The sequence below is a fragment of the Lolium perenne genome, chromosome 4 (genome assembly GCF_019359855.2).
Source record: "Lolium perenne isolate Kyuss_39 chromosome 4, Kyuss_2.0, whole genome shotgun sequence".
NCBI classification, from domain to species: domain Eukaryota; kingdom Viridiplantae; phylum Streptophyta; class Magnoliopsida; order Poales; family Poaceae; genus Lolium; species Lolium perenne.
The window spans coordinates 43,802,410-43,814,313 of NC_067247.2; the positions used below are offsets into that span (position 1 = coordinate 43,802,410).

At 45.6% G+C, this 11,904-nt stretch overlaps 1 long non-coding RNA gene across 1 annotated transcript; it reads right to left on the reverse strand.

Annotated features, from left to right (window-relative positions):
• Positions 1-4,196: 4,196 nt before the first annotated feature.
• Positions 4,197-9,522, reverse strand: LOC127292327 (uncharacterized). The gene is made up of 3 exons (XR_007845093.2): positions 9,050-9,522; positions 5,965-6,101; positions 4,197-4,756 (listed from the first exon to the last, which is right to left on the reverse strand). It is a non-coding gene; the product is annotated as an uncharacterized lncRNA (long non-coding RNA).
• Positions 9,523-11,904: the final 2,382 nt, after the last annotated feature.

The following is an 11,904-nucleotide window of genomic DNA, read 5'->3' on the forward strand; positions in this document are numbered from 1 at the left end:
GTTTCTTCTTCGTTAAATTGTTATATGGTTGGAATTGGAAAATGATACATGTAGTAATTTGCTATAATGTCTTGGATAATGTGATACTTGGCAATTGTTGTGCTCATGTTTAAGCTCTTGCATCATATACTTTGCACCCATTAATGAAGAAATACATAGAGCATGCTAAAATTTGGTTTGCATATTTGTTCTCTCTAAGGTCTAGATAATTTCTAGTATTGAGTTTGAACAACAAGGAAGACGGTGTAGAGTCTTATAATGTTTACAATATGTCTTTTATGTGAGTTTTGCTGCACCGCTTCATCCTTGTGTTTGTTTCAAATAGCCTTGCTAGCCTAAACCTTGTATCGAGAGGGAATACTTCTCATGCATCCAAAATACTTGAGCCAACCACTATGCCATTTGTGTCCACCATACCTACCTACTACATGGTATTTCTCCGCCATTCCAAAGTAAATTGCTTGAGTGCTACCTTTAAATTTCCATTCCTCTACCTTTGCAATATATAGCTCATGGGACAAATAGCTTAAAAACTATTGTGGTATTGAATATGTACTTATGCACTTTATCTCTTATCAAGTTGCTTGTTGTGCGATAACCATGTTCACTGGGGACGCCATCAACTACTCTTTGTTGAATATCATGTGAGTTGCTATGCATGTTCGTCTTGTCTGAAGTAAGGGTGACCTACCACCTTATGGTTAGAGCATGCATATTGTTAGAGAAGAACATTGGGCCGCTAACTAAAGCCATGATCCATGGTGGAAGTTTCAGTTTTGGACATATATCCTCAATCTCATATGAGAAAAATTAATTGTTGTTACATGCTTATGCATAAAAGAGGAGTCCATTATCTGTTGTCTATGTTGTCCCGGTATGGATGTCTAAGTTGAGAATAATCAATAGCGAGAAATCCGATGCGAGCTTTCTCCTTAGACCTTTGTACATGCGGCATAGAGGTACCCCTTTATGACACTTGGTTAAAACATGTGTATTGCGATGATCCCGGTAGTCCAAGCTAACTAGGACAAGGTGCGGGCACTATTAGTATACTATGCATGAGGCTTGCAACTTGTAAGATATAATTTACATAACGCATATGCTTTATTACTACCGTTGACAAAATTGTTTCTTGTTTTCAAAATCAAAGCTTTAGCACAAATATAGCAATCGATGCTTTCCTCTTTGGAGGACCTTTCTTTTACTTTTATTGTTGAGTCAGTTCACCTATTTCTCTCCATCTCAAGAAGCAAACACTTGTGTGAACTGTGCATTGATTCCTACATACTTGCATATTGCACTTATTATATTACTCTATGTTGACAATATCCATGAGATATACATGTTATAAGTTGAAAGCAACCGCTGAAACTTAATCTTCCTTTGTGTTGCTTCAATGCTTTTACTATGAATTATTGCTTTATGAGTTAACTCTTATGCAAGACTTATTGATGCTTGTCTTAAAGTACTATTCATGAAAAGTCTTTGCTATATGATTCACTTGTTTACTCATGTCATATACATTGTTTTGATCGCTGCATTCACTACATATGCTTTACAAATAGTATGATCAAGATTATGATGGCATGTCACTCCAGAAATTATCTTTGTTTATCGTTTACCTGCTCGGGACGAGCAGGAACTAAGCTTGGGGATGCTGATACGTCTCCGACGTATCGATAATTTCTTATGTTCCATGCCACATTATTGATGTTATCTACATGTTTTATGCACACTTTATGTCATATTCGTGCATTTTCTGGAACTAACCTATTAACAAGATGCCGAAGTGCCAGTTGCTGTTTTCTGCTGTTTTTGGTTTCAGAAATCCTAGTAAAGAAATATTCTCGGAATTGGACGAAATCAACGCCCAGGGTCCTATTTTGCCACGAAGCTTCCAGAAGACCGAAGAGGAGACGAAGTGGGGCCACGAGGTGGCCACACCCTAGGGCAGCGCGGCCCAAGCCCTGGCCGCGCCAACCTGTAGTATGGGCCCCTCGTGTGGCCCCCTGACCTGCCTCCTACAAATAGCCTTCGTCGCGAAACCCCCAGTACCGAGAGCCACGATACGGAAAACCTTCCAGAGACGCCGCCGCCGCCAATCCCATCTCGGGGGATTCAGGAGATCGCCTCCGGCACCCTGCCGGAGAGGGGAATCATCTCCCGGAGGACTCTACGCCGCCATGGTCGCCTCCGGAGTGATGTGTGAGTAGTCTACCCCTGGACTATGGGTCCATAGCAGTAGCTAGATGGTTGTCTTCTCCCCATTGTGCTTAATTGTCGGGTCTTGTGAGCTGCCGAACATGATCAAGATCATCTATCTGTAATTCTATATGTTGTGTTTGTTGGGATCCGATGAATAGAGAATACTATGTTATGTTGATTATCAATTCATGTCTATGTGTTTTTTATGATCTTGCATGCTCTCCGTTATTAGTAGATGCTCTGGCCAAGTTGATGCTAGTAACTCCAAGAGGGAGTATTTATGGCCGTACGTATCACACCTTCCACTTGGGGTTCCCAACGGTCGCGTGCTGTACGCGTGTCAGCGGCCGCAGCCCCCATCGTACATCCTCTTGCGTGCCGGCTCCGCAGCATCCGTCGGCGGCGACCTTGGCCGCGGCGGACGGGGGAGCGCACACTCCCGTGCCATGTGCCCTACCTCCCCACAGCACAAGCACACCGGGCCGACGGTGCAGTCGGCAGCGCGGTGGCCCGACTGCGTGCAGAGGAGGCAGAGCCCATGGTACTCGTCGTAGGCGCCGACGACGCGCTCGCCGACGGCGCGCTCGGGCCGCGCCGCCCGCGCCGCCACCTTTCTCCCTGCGCGCCGGCCGCGCGCACGCTGCGCGACACATGCGTGGGCTCCTCCCGCGGATTCGGGTTCTCTTCCTCTTCATCGTCGATGGGGTCGTCGGAGTCATCCAGCTCGTCAAAGGCGACGCCTTTCTCCTCCCGGAAGATCTCGGACCTCACCTCGCTGCGCGCCCTTGACGATTCCGGTCGGTCGCGGTGCTCCGCCCGCCCGCCGCCGCCGAGGCCCCCGATCTGCGACCGCGGAGTCTCCTCTGAGTCCGAGCCGCGGCCGCCGCGCCACCTGTCCTCACGGCCGCGAGGTCCCGACGACGGCGGCGAGGGCGGGGTCGGCGATGGGGTCGGCGATGGGGCGGTCGTTGTTGCCATGGCCAGGGCGCCGCCGCGCCGGGGAAGGCCCTCGGCTCACTGCGCTCCCTCTCGCTGCGCTCCCTCTCGCTGCACTCCCTCTCGCTGCGCTCCTCTCTCTCTCCGCTCCCTCTCCGAGAGTTCACTGTTCACCCCCTTCACTGCAAATGCTTCTTCTTCTCCTCTCGCTCATGGAGGATCCCTGAAAGCGAAGATGCTCGATCGTGTGCATATAATTGAAACCAAAACATGGCCAGATGCATGATGATGATCTCCTTGACTATGCTTTCTGATGCTAATTGAGCATAATTAATTATCATTTGGAGGATATTAATATAGATAATACAGGCGGTAATTAAGCAGCACTACTGGACATATCGTACCTTCACGATAGTTGGTTAGTTGCCGAAAAGCTCTTTTGGATCATGGGCACCAGTGATCTCAGTGTATTAAAAAATTCGAAAATTATATTTATATATTTCAAAAAATTATGTAGTAAAATTCTAAAAGTAGCCAATGATGTATTCCACTAACGTATAAAATCTCAATTGCAAATGTTTTGTTTTCTGAGCTCCACAAAAATAACAAATTCTGATATTTTTTTGAGATTTGAATCACTATACTCAGATCCACATATTTGTTATTTTTGTGCAGCCCGAAATACACAATATTTTCAGTTGAAAATTTACACGTTTGTGGGATACAATACTGACTACATCATGATTTATTTTCAAATTTTTCTAAAATTTAAAAATATGATTTTTAATTATTTTTCTGAAAAGGGATCACTGGAGCTCATGTGCACCAAATCTCTGTCCGTTAGTTGCACAATACTGTGGATTCCAAATGTTCCTTCCCAGGTTATAATATGGGCGTAAAGACATGGATGAAGATTGGGTTTCTGAACAAGTGTCGGTTTCAGACATCAGAGAAGCTGTACCTTTTGACTTATGTGGTTTCTTGTTACTCACATTATCTTTTCCTTGTGGCAAATGATTAGAGAAAATTAAGGTTTATAAAGTTGCACATATATATACTACATAGAATCTGCTGATAGTCTAATGAATTTTCACAGAAGCGCCAAACAAAGGAAGAAGAAGAATTGATACGATGTGCTCTATGAGTATGTGTGCTTTAATAATAAAGTACAATGTTCAAAGGTTGGAGCGTAGGCTTTATTCGACAGTCTGAAAACATCCGATCCCCCAATGCTTTGTTTACTGAATGCTCCTCATCTTCTCAGAAACAGCAGTTCGCTTTCCTAGGTGCCGCCGTGGCTGAACAATATTCACCTGGTAGCACTTGCAGATTGGTCAGCAGCTAGATCATCACAAGGAGCGACATGCTGCTGCAGCCTCGCTCTTGGATTTGTGCGTAGTAAAGGAGGTCTATTGATTCCATCCTACTCCTAGAAGGAAGGCGACTGCATCATCGTTATTTCTCCCATATAAACTGAATAGGCGACTGCATCATCGTTATTTCTCCCATATAAACTGAATCTTACTCGACGATGGCGTTCCTGTCCCACCACCAAGTGTTTGCGCTTCCTGACAAACGCTCGGCACACGCTTGCTCGTTAGTCGGTTATTTTCACCTGCAAAATATGTGTCATTAACTCATTATGTTGGTTCTACCAATGCAAAATACAAATGAATAGTCCTTAAAAAAATACAAATGAATAGGCTCATGGCCCTTCCACCAAGCTCTCCGTGCAACAAAACAGGAGTCGACACAGAAACAGGTTACCCGAATTATGACACGGAAACAAGTTACCCTTCCACCAGGAATGAATTTGACGGTGGCATGCTTAAAAGGGTACTTCCTTATTAAGCAGCCACAAAATGAGAAAGCATTGATTGAGAAAGAATCAACGGAGATCATGACATCAAGGGTTGCTGTTCCATTCTTAGAATTCTCTAAGTTAGTACCGTAGTGTGTTTAATACAATAAAAAACTGATATTTAAACATTGCGCAGCCGCAGACACCTACATCATGAACATGTGCAATGTAGACCCAGAACATGAGGACAAAAGGCGGCACTAAGGTGAGCATAAAACACAAGCAGGGAATTCTTCCTCCCCAGCTTCTATCTCAAACAGATCGTAGTGACTCGTTTAAATACTCTTTAAGTATATTGTAATATAATAGGCAATTTGCTTTACTAGAAAAGGTGTTTTTCATTGGAGGAACACATCAAATCGTATTGAAGTAAAACCAATTGCAACTCCTTGCTTTAAAGACTAGATCAAGGCCTTGTAGGCTATTATAATTTATCACGGCAGACTTCTCAATGTTCTCATATTGTAGCATTATCTGCAAATATGCATGGGACAAGAATTCATTCAGAAAGATGTGCATTCAGCGGAGAGGAAAAAATAAGTAGGAATAATCTTGCTGAGCAACCACATATAACTTGTGAGTACATTAACTAAAAAGAGAGATTGTAGGACACTCAAACGTTTTTGTCTCCTGGGTAACTCAAACACTCGTACCAGTGCACATTACTGACGTCGACTTACACTTGATTAGAGGTACTTTTAGAAAACCAATCAATTTTGTAAAGGCAAATAAAACTACTTTCAATATATATAGAAAGTGCCAACCCAAATTGGTAGACAATATGAACATGCCTTTGAACCTACGGCAAACACTACTAAGGCAGCAACCAAAGACTAAACAAATGTGGAGCAGTATGCAAATTCAGTCCAAAAATTTCAAGTTAGGCACAAAAGAACGAAAAGGATGTTGATATGAATAAGTAATTAACAGCAGTGTAGGAGTAAAAATAAAAGGAAAAAAACCTTGCAAGTAGCAGAGGACTGCAGAATGCTGCTCAGCCTGACATACCGCTTGCACTCAATTTTTTCTATAAGATCATCCAACTGTTTTAGCTTGCCTATTAGAATCTTTTATCCTGTCCATCTTCCAAAACCCATTTCTGCAGAAAAATACAGTACATGAGTAAAGCTTCCAATCCAAACTAAATAACTTGCCAGATAGTAATACAGGTATTACTGTAAAATCAAGAAAAATCTTAAGACTTGGGTTTAAAAATTTGCATAGGTGACTGTATTCCACTATTAAGGAGTCAAATTAACCTAGAGAGAGCTTGTACAGTGCTATCATTCAAATGAGATAGGCACACTGGTAGCTGCAACTAGCAACTTAGGATGCAAGCTAGAAAGATTGAATTCTGATTACGGTTTTGTTGTAACTAAACTTGGCAGGAAATAAGGAATTTACGGATGCAATATCGAAACACCCGCGCCCTATCAAATATGCTCAGTTTTTCAATGGCCACTAGTATATTGTAACAGCCATACCAAAAAGAGATGTTTGATAGGTTACTCAGGTTGCCCAAAGTTCAAATATGCAATGGCGTATAAGTGGGATGATATCCAAAATAACATAAAGACGAGAATCGAACAATTACAACCTAACTGTATTATCATCTCTACAAAAGAAAAAGAAAAAAGGTGATTCTATGGAGAAACACAAGCCAAGTTGCAAATTATATACTAATTGCATTATGTACATTATTTTCTTATATTAAGTATGAAGCACCCCATTTTTGGATCCCCCAACTATCCTGCGAGTACGAGGCCGGAGGCCGCGACTTGGCGGCGCAGATCGATACCGGTCGCGTGCCGGTGTTGAATCGGCTGTCGCCGTTCGCGAGCACGAGGCCGGACGGCGTGGCAACCCGGAGCGCCGCCGTCCTAGCTCGTCAAGCCGCCGGGATTCAACCGGCGGATCCGTCGACAACGGGGGTTTTTGCCCCGTCCCCACTAGGGTTTCCGACGGCGAGGGCACCGGGCTCCAGCAGGGACATGGAGCCCCCGCCGGGGTTCGCGTCGACCCCGATGCACGCGCTGTTGCCATGGGGCATGCCGTGTCCGCCTGCACCCAATGGTGCGCCTCCCGTCGCGCCGCCGCCAGGGTTCAGCCGACCTTGTGCTCGTCGGCAGCCGACAGCACCATCGGCGTCCCGCTTCCCGACCGTTGCACCGCCGCCGTCGCTGAGGACCTACGCTCCGGCTCCGCCTCCTCCTCCACCCGGATTTGGAGTGCGACCTCCTCGAGGACCAACCGGCGCCTATGCGCGTCCTATTCCTCCTCAGACTGGGTCGCTGTCGCTCCACCCAATCGTAAGTACCTTCAATCGACTCCTTCCCGCTTGTTTACATCGACTAGATGACATTGTACATGTGAATGTAGATAGGATTCATGGCAATGTGCATGCGTGTTCTTGATAGTGCTTATGCTTGCCATGCCAAGCTCAAGCACCATCATGGACTTGACAATGTCAAGTCCATGACAATGCTTGAGCCTGGCATTGCCATTGTTCATGACATTGCTTGTGCTTGGCAATGCCAAGCTCAAGCACCTAGCAATGCCAATCTCAAGCACCATGATTGGCTTGACAGTGCTTGCGCTTGAGCTTGGCATTGCTTGCTTGTGCTTGTGCTTGTTCATGACATTGCTTGCGCTCAGTGGCGGAGCTGTAGCAAGAATTCTGGGCGGGCCAGCAGCACAAAAGCCTTCATTTTTACAATAAAACTGAACCTTTCTTGGGCCGGCCCAGCAAAAATAAAAGGATTGTCCAGATCCTGGGCGGGCCACGGCCCAGGTTAGCCCCAACGTAGCTCCGCCCATGCTTGCGCTTGAGCTTGACATTGCTTGCGTGTGCTTGTGCAGAACTGGCCCTTCCTGGAAGTGTTCTCGGAAGGGCCCATACTGGACGCAGCTGCGTGATCCCAACGTAGCGTTCATGGAAGCCCCACCACCAGATCACATCGCCAAGGGTTCACGCCGGCCGTCCTGCTGACCTGGGGCATGCTGCCAGGCAGCGTCTGACGGCATTCTTCGTGCAGGTGGAGAGCCAGGACCTCCGTACCCTTGGCATGCCGCCGTACATGGAGAAGCTCTTGATCACCAAGTACAAGCTCAAGAACAATGCCCCCCCGATGAAGGTCTGCTTGTACATGGGCCAGCGTTGCGAGTGGAAGGTGCAGCTGCAGTAGACAGGCCAGCGCGTCAGGTTCATCAAGTCCTGGAGCAAGTTCGCCGCCAGGCTTTTGCTCCGTGTCGATGACACGATCATCTTCACCCCTCAGGACGACAGCTTCATGGTCGACGTCTTCAGGAAGGAGACATCCTGCTCCAGCGTCTTCGGCTGCAAGAGGCACCGCGAGGGCCCTTATGTGGATCCTCGCCGTTAAGGTGCTGCTGCTGTCTCTGTTTATCTCTGATCATGTAGTTGTGCTGGCCTCTAGGAGGCTGTTAAACACTTGCTTTTGTGCATATCTCACTATCATGTTGGCCTGTAGATGCTGTTGAATAATGCTTTTGGACCTGGGTAGTCTGCCCCTAGGTTTAGGTGCGTGTCTTACCACTCTGACGCTAGATTAGGAACGGTTAAGTACTTTGTTTGTTGTGTATAAGTGTGTGATGTGCTTATGATCGTGTTTAAGCTGTTTATGTGCCGTTATGTGATGGTAAGGTCTCCATATTTGAATGTGGTGAGGAGAAGCTGTTGTCAGGGTGCCCAAAATGGCAACCAAACACATCTGCTATGGCTGAACAGAGATGGAGCGCTATATCCAGGCATCCAATCAATGTGTACTTCTGTTCGGGTCGGTGCAGCACCGGCTACCAAACGATGGACCAAAAGTGGCCTGTGGACCGTTCACGACGCGCAGGGTACCCATCTCGCTGCGCCAGTGGTGCAGTATTTCCCCAGCCTACCAAACGCGCCCATAACCTACCGTCTTCCTTCTCCACTCTACTTTGGTGATGAATGCTAAGGACGACCTCTATTAAGTGCTCGAACCCCTGCTCGCTAAGCAGTACCGGACCAAAAAGAACCAACGCAGTACGCCGTACCAGGCCAGACCAGGGCGGAGTGGAGCCGATCCTCCGGCGCCTCCTCCGGCGTCCAGGCGCCGCCGCCTGATGCGCGCGGAGCATGAAGCCGCGTCCGACATCGCTCCTCGTCTCCCGCCGGTGGATCTCCTCTCGCGTCTCCCGCATCTAGCCAAGCCAAGAAACGGCATCCTGTCGAGCCGCGCGACGGAGACTGGACAGGGATGTGGATGGGGGACCTGCGGACCGCTCGGGAGTGGGAATGTGCCGGAGGAGGAGGAGTTCCGGTGGCCGGCGATCTGGTGGAAGAAGAGGTGGTCGGGCCTAGTGATAAGTGTGAGCTTGTTGGGCTTATTAGCTGGCCTTCAGAGATGCGGCCAACTTGTGGCGCGTAACGGCACTTCTTCTTTTTCCAGGTTTTGATTTGTACTACGGAGTAGTAAATTCATTCGACGTCATTTATCTATGCAGAAGTCATAAAAAAACTTATGAAGCCAATCTATTTGCCCGTCCTCTGTTTTCCCGTCAGTGTCATCTCTCACTCCCCACATACACTTTTGGCCTCCATTGCAGTTGCAGCGAAACCATATGCCCACTGATATCTATCGAGAACTTAACACCAGGCTTTGGCGTGCATGTATATGGCATAATTACCCAGATGAGAAACCAATCTTGCAACGGACAGAGATTCAGTGACGTGCCTGGCATGTCACGCATGAACAGTGTTGTGACATGCACCGTAGTCCGTTGGATTGTAAATAGACATATGAGATCTAGCGTTGTAGTGGGTACTTAGACGATCCTGTTACAATTTTTTTAAAGATATTTTTTTATTATTAAAGAACAGTTTTTCTTTTTAGGCTAGTTGAGTAGTTTTGATTGAGGTTTTATTAGTTCTGATTAAGGACCCGCTAATGCACCGTGAATAGTTTTGTAGCAGTGGTATATTCACGTTTATCTAACTGTTAATTTTCGATCCAACAAACATCCAATAGGTGCATGTCACTGCACTGTGCGTGACATGCCTTAATCTCTGTCTCTTGCAACACCTCTGGACCAAAATTAATTTATTTTCTTTAACCAGGGGTGATTGGAAGCACTACCTTCAGGACTCTGGAAAGTGTGATGCACTAGAAACAAAAGGGATGTCTCAACCACCCAACTTGGTCCTGATCAAAAGATGGAACTGATCAAGTTATTGCTCTGCAAAAGATTAATCACAGCTAACAAAGAGCAGTTCCCGTTGTCTTCCAAGCCTAGCCAAGCAACTTACTAAGAGGATGCATGCTCCGATATATGGATCTTTATCCATCCTTCCGTAGATAAGGAACTAGGACACTAATAAAACTTCAGAGCTATTCATACGTGCTAGCCATTGTGGATGTGAAGGTGCTTCACACTGCTGCTTTTTATAGCCTTGTCGAGCCTTTAATGTAGGTACACGTGATGCTCTTTTGGTTAACTATGTTGTCACCTTTGGTACAGAACATGAACGCATACTTCCTTGGTGCATAAATAAGTGGACATTTGGCATTAATTTTTTTCATAAAAGAGTGTACTTCTATCTTTTTAGTTGCACTTTAAAATATAAAAGTTTTTTTTCTCTCGTGTCGTACGGGAATCAAGCCTGATAACATTTGATACATGGTCTCCTTATTTTTTACATGCAATTAGCTGTTTGGAGTTGAGGAAATTAAAGAAGAGAGAGATGACGGTGGTTGCCTTCCCAATATATTTTCTACTTCACTCCGTAATTTATCTTAAAAGTCCTATACATCTACTTATTTGTGAACGGACGAGTATACATTTGATACGACATGCATTGATGCATGTAACTAATTCACGTATATCTATTGGACACATGGTTAGTAGTCTTATGATACGATCCTTGCATATGGCCGTCCTTAAACAAGTACGCTTTCTTTTTTGGGAAATCAAATATTTTTAAAGTTAACGAAACTTTTACAAAAAAAAACAGCATATGGATTTGTATATTATTGAATTGCGTGACAAGATAAATCTAGTGATATTAATTTAGTGTCATAAATGTTACTCCTCTGATTCGGAAAAGTGTCAGACCATACATTCTACAAAAAAGCCGTTAAGATTTTTTCCACAACCCGAGCTCCACCCGCATAGCCTCAACCACCCCTAACCCGCACCCCACTCGCTCCGTCTTGCGATCGTCCTTTCCCTGAACCACTCCCTATCTCTCTCAGCTCCTCCGCCACACTCACCTCACCATGCCGCCGTGCTTCCCTCGCCTGACTGCGAGAACCACCGCCTGGCACAAGCTCCTCCCCAGCCACCGATTCCATGGCATAGAACCCTCGAAGCATCATCCTCACGAAAAACCCTAGATCCCCAAGATCTTGGCAAGCGGTGGCACATGGTTCCCTCCTGCTCTGGCCTGCTCCATCCGGTACTCCTCCATCCCCATCTCTGATTGGAGATCCTCTGGCACATGATGACTACATAGCGACACTCGGGAGCGGAGGCGCGGAGGCACGCAGTAGTGGAGGATTTTTTCTTATTTTAATAGGGCTTATTTGTAAAACGTGATTGTATTACCAGCTCGACAGTTATTTCAGATCGGAGGAGTACTATTTTTTTTCTAGGGAGTTGGTCAAAGTTAATAAAGTTTGACTTACAACATGTCTAAATGTACACTTATTTATAGACCGGGGAGTATAGACCATTATTGTGTACTTAAGTGTATAACCAATAAAATCAATTACTCCCTTGTTCACAATTACTACCTCCATTTCAAAGAATAAGGCGAACATGTATTTCAAGACGAACTTTAATCATACAATTGAGCAACAAAATCTTAATTATATTATATGTAATTAGTATCGTTGGAATCGTATTGAAAA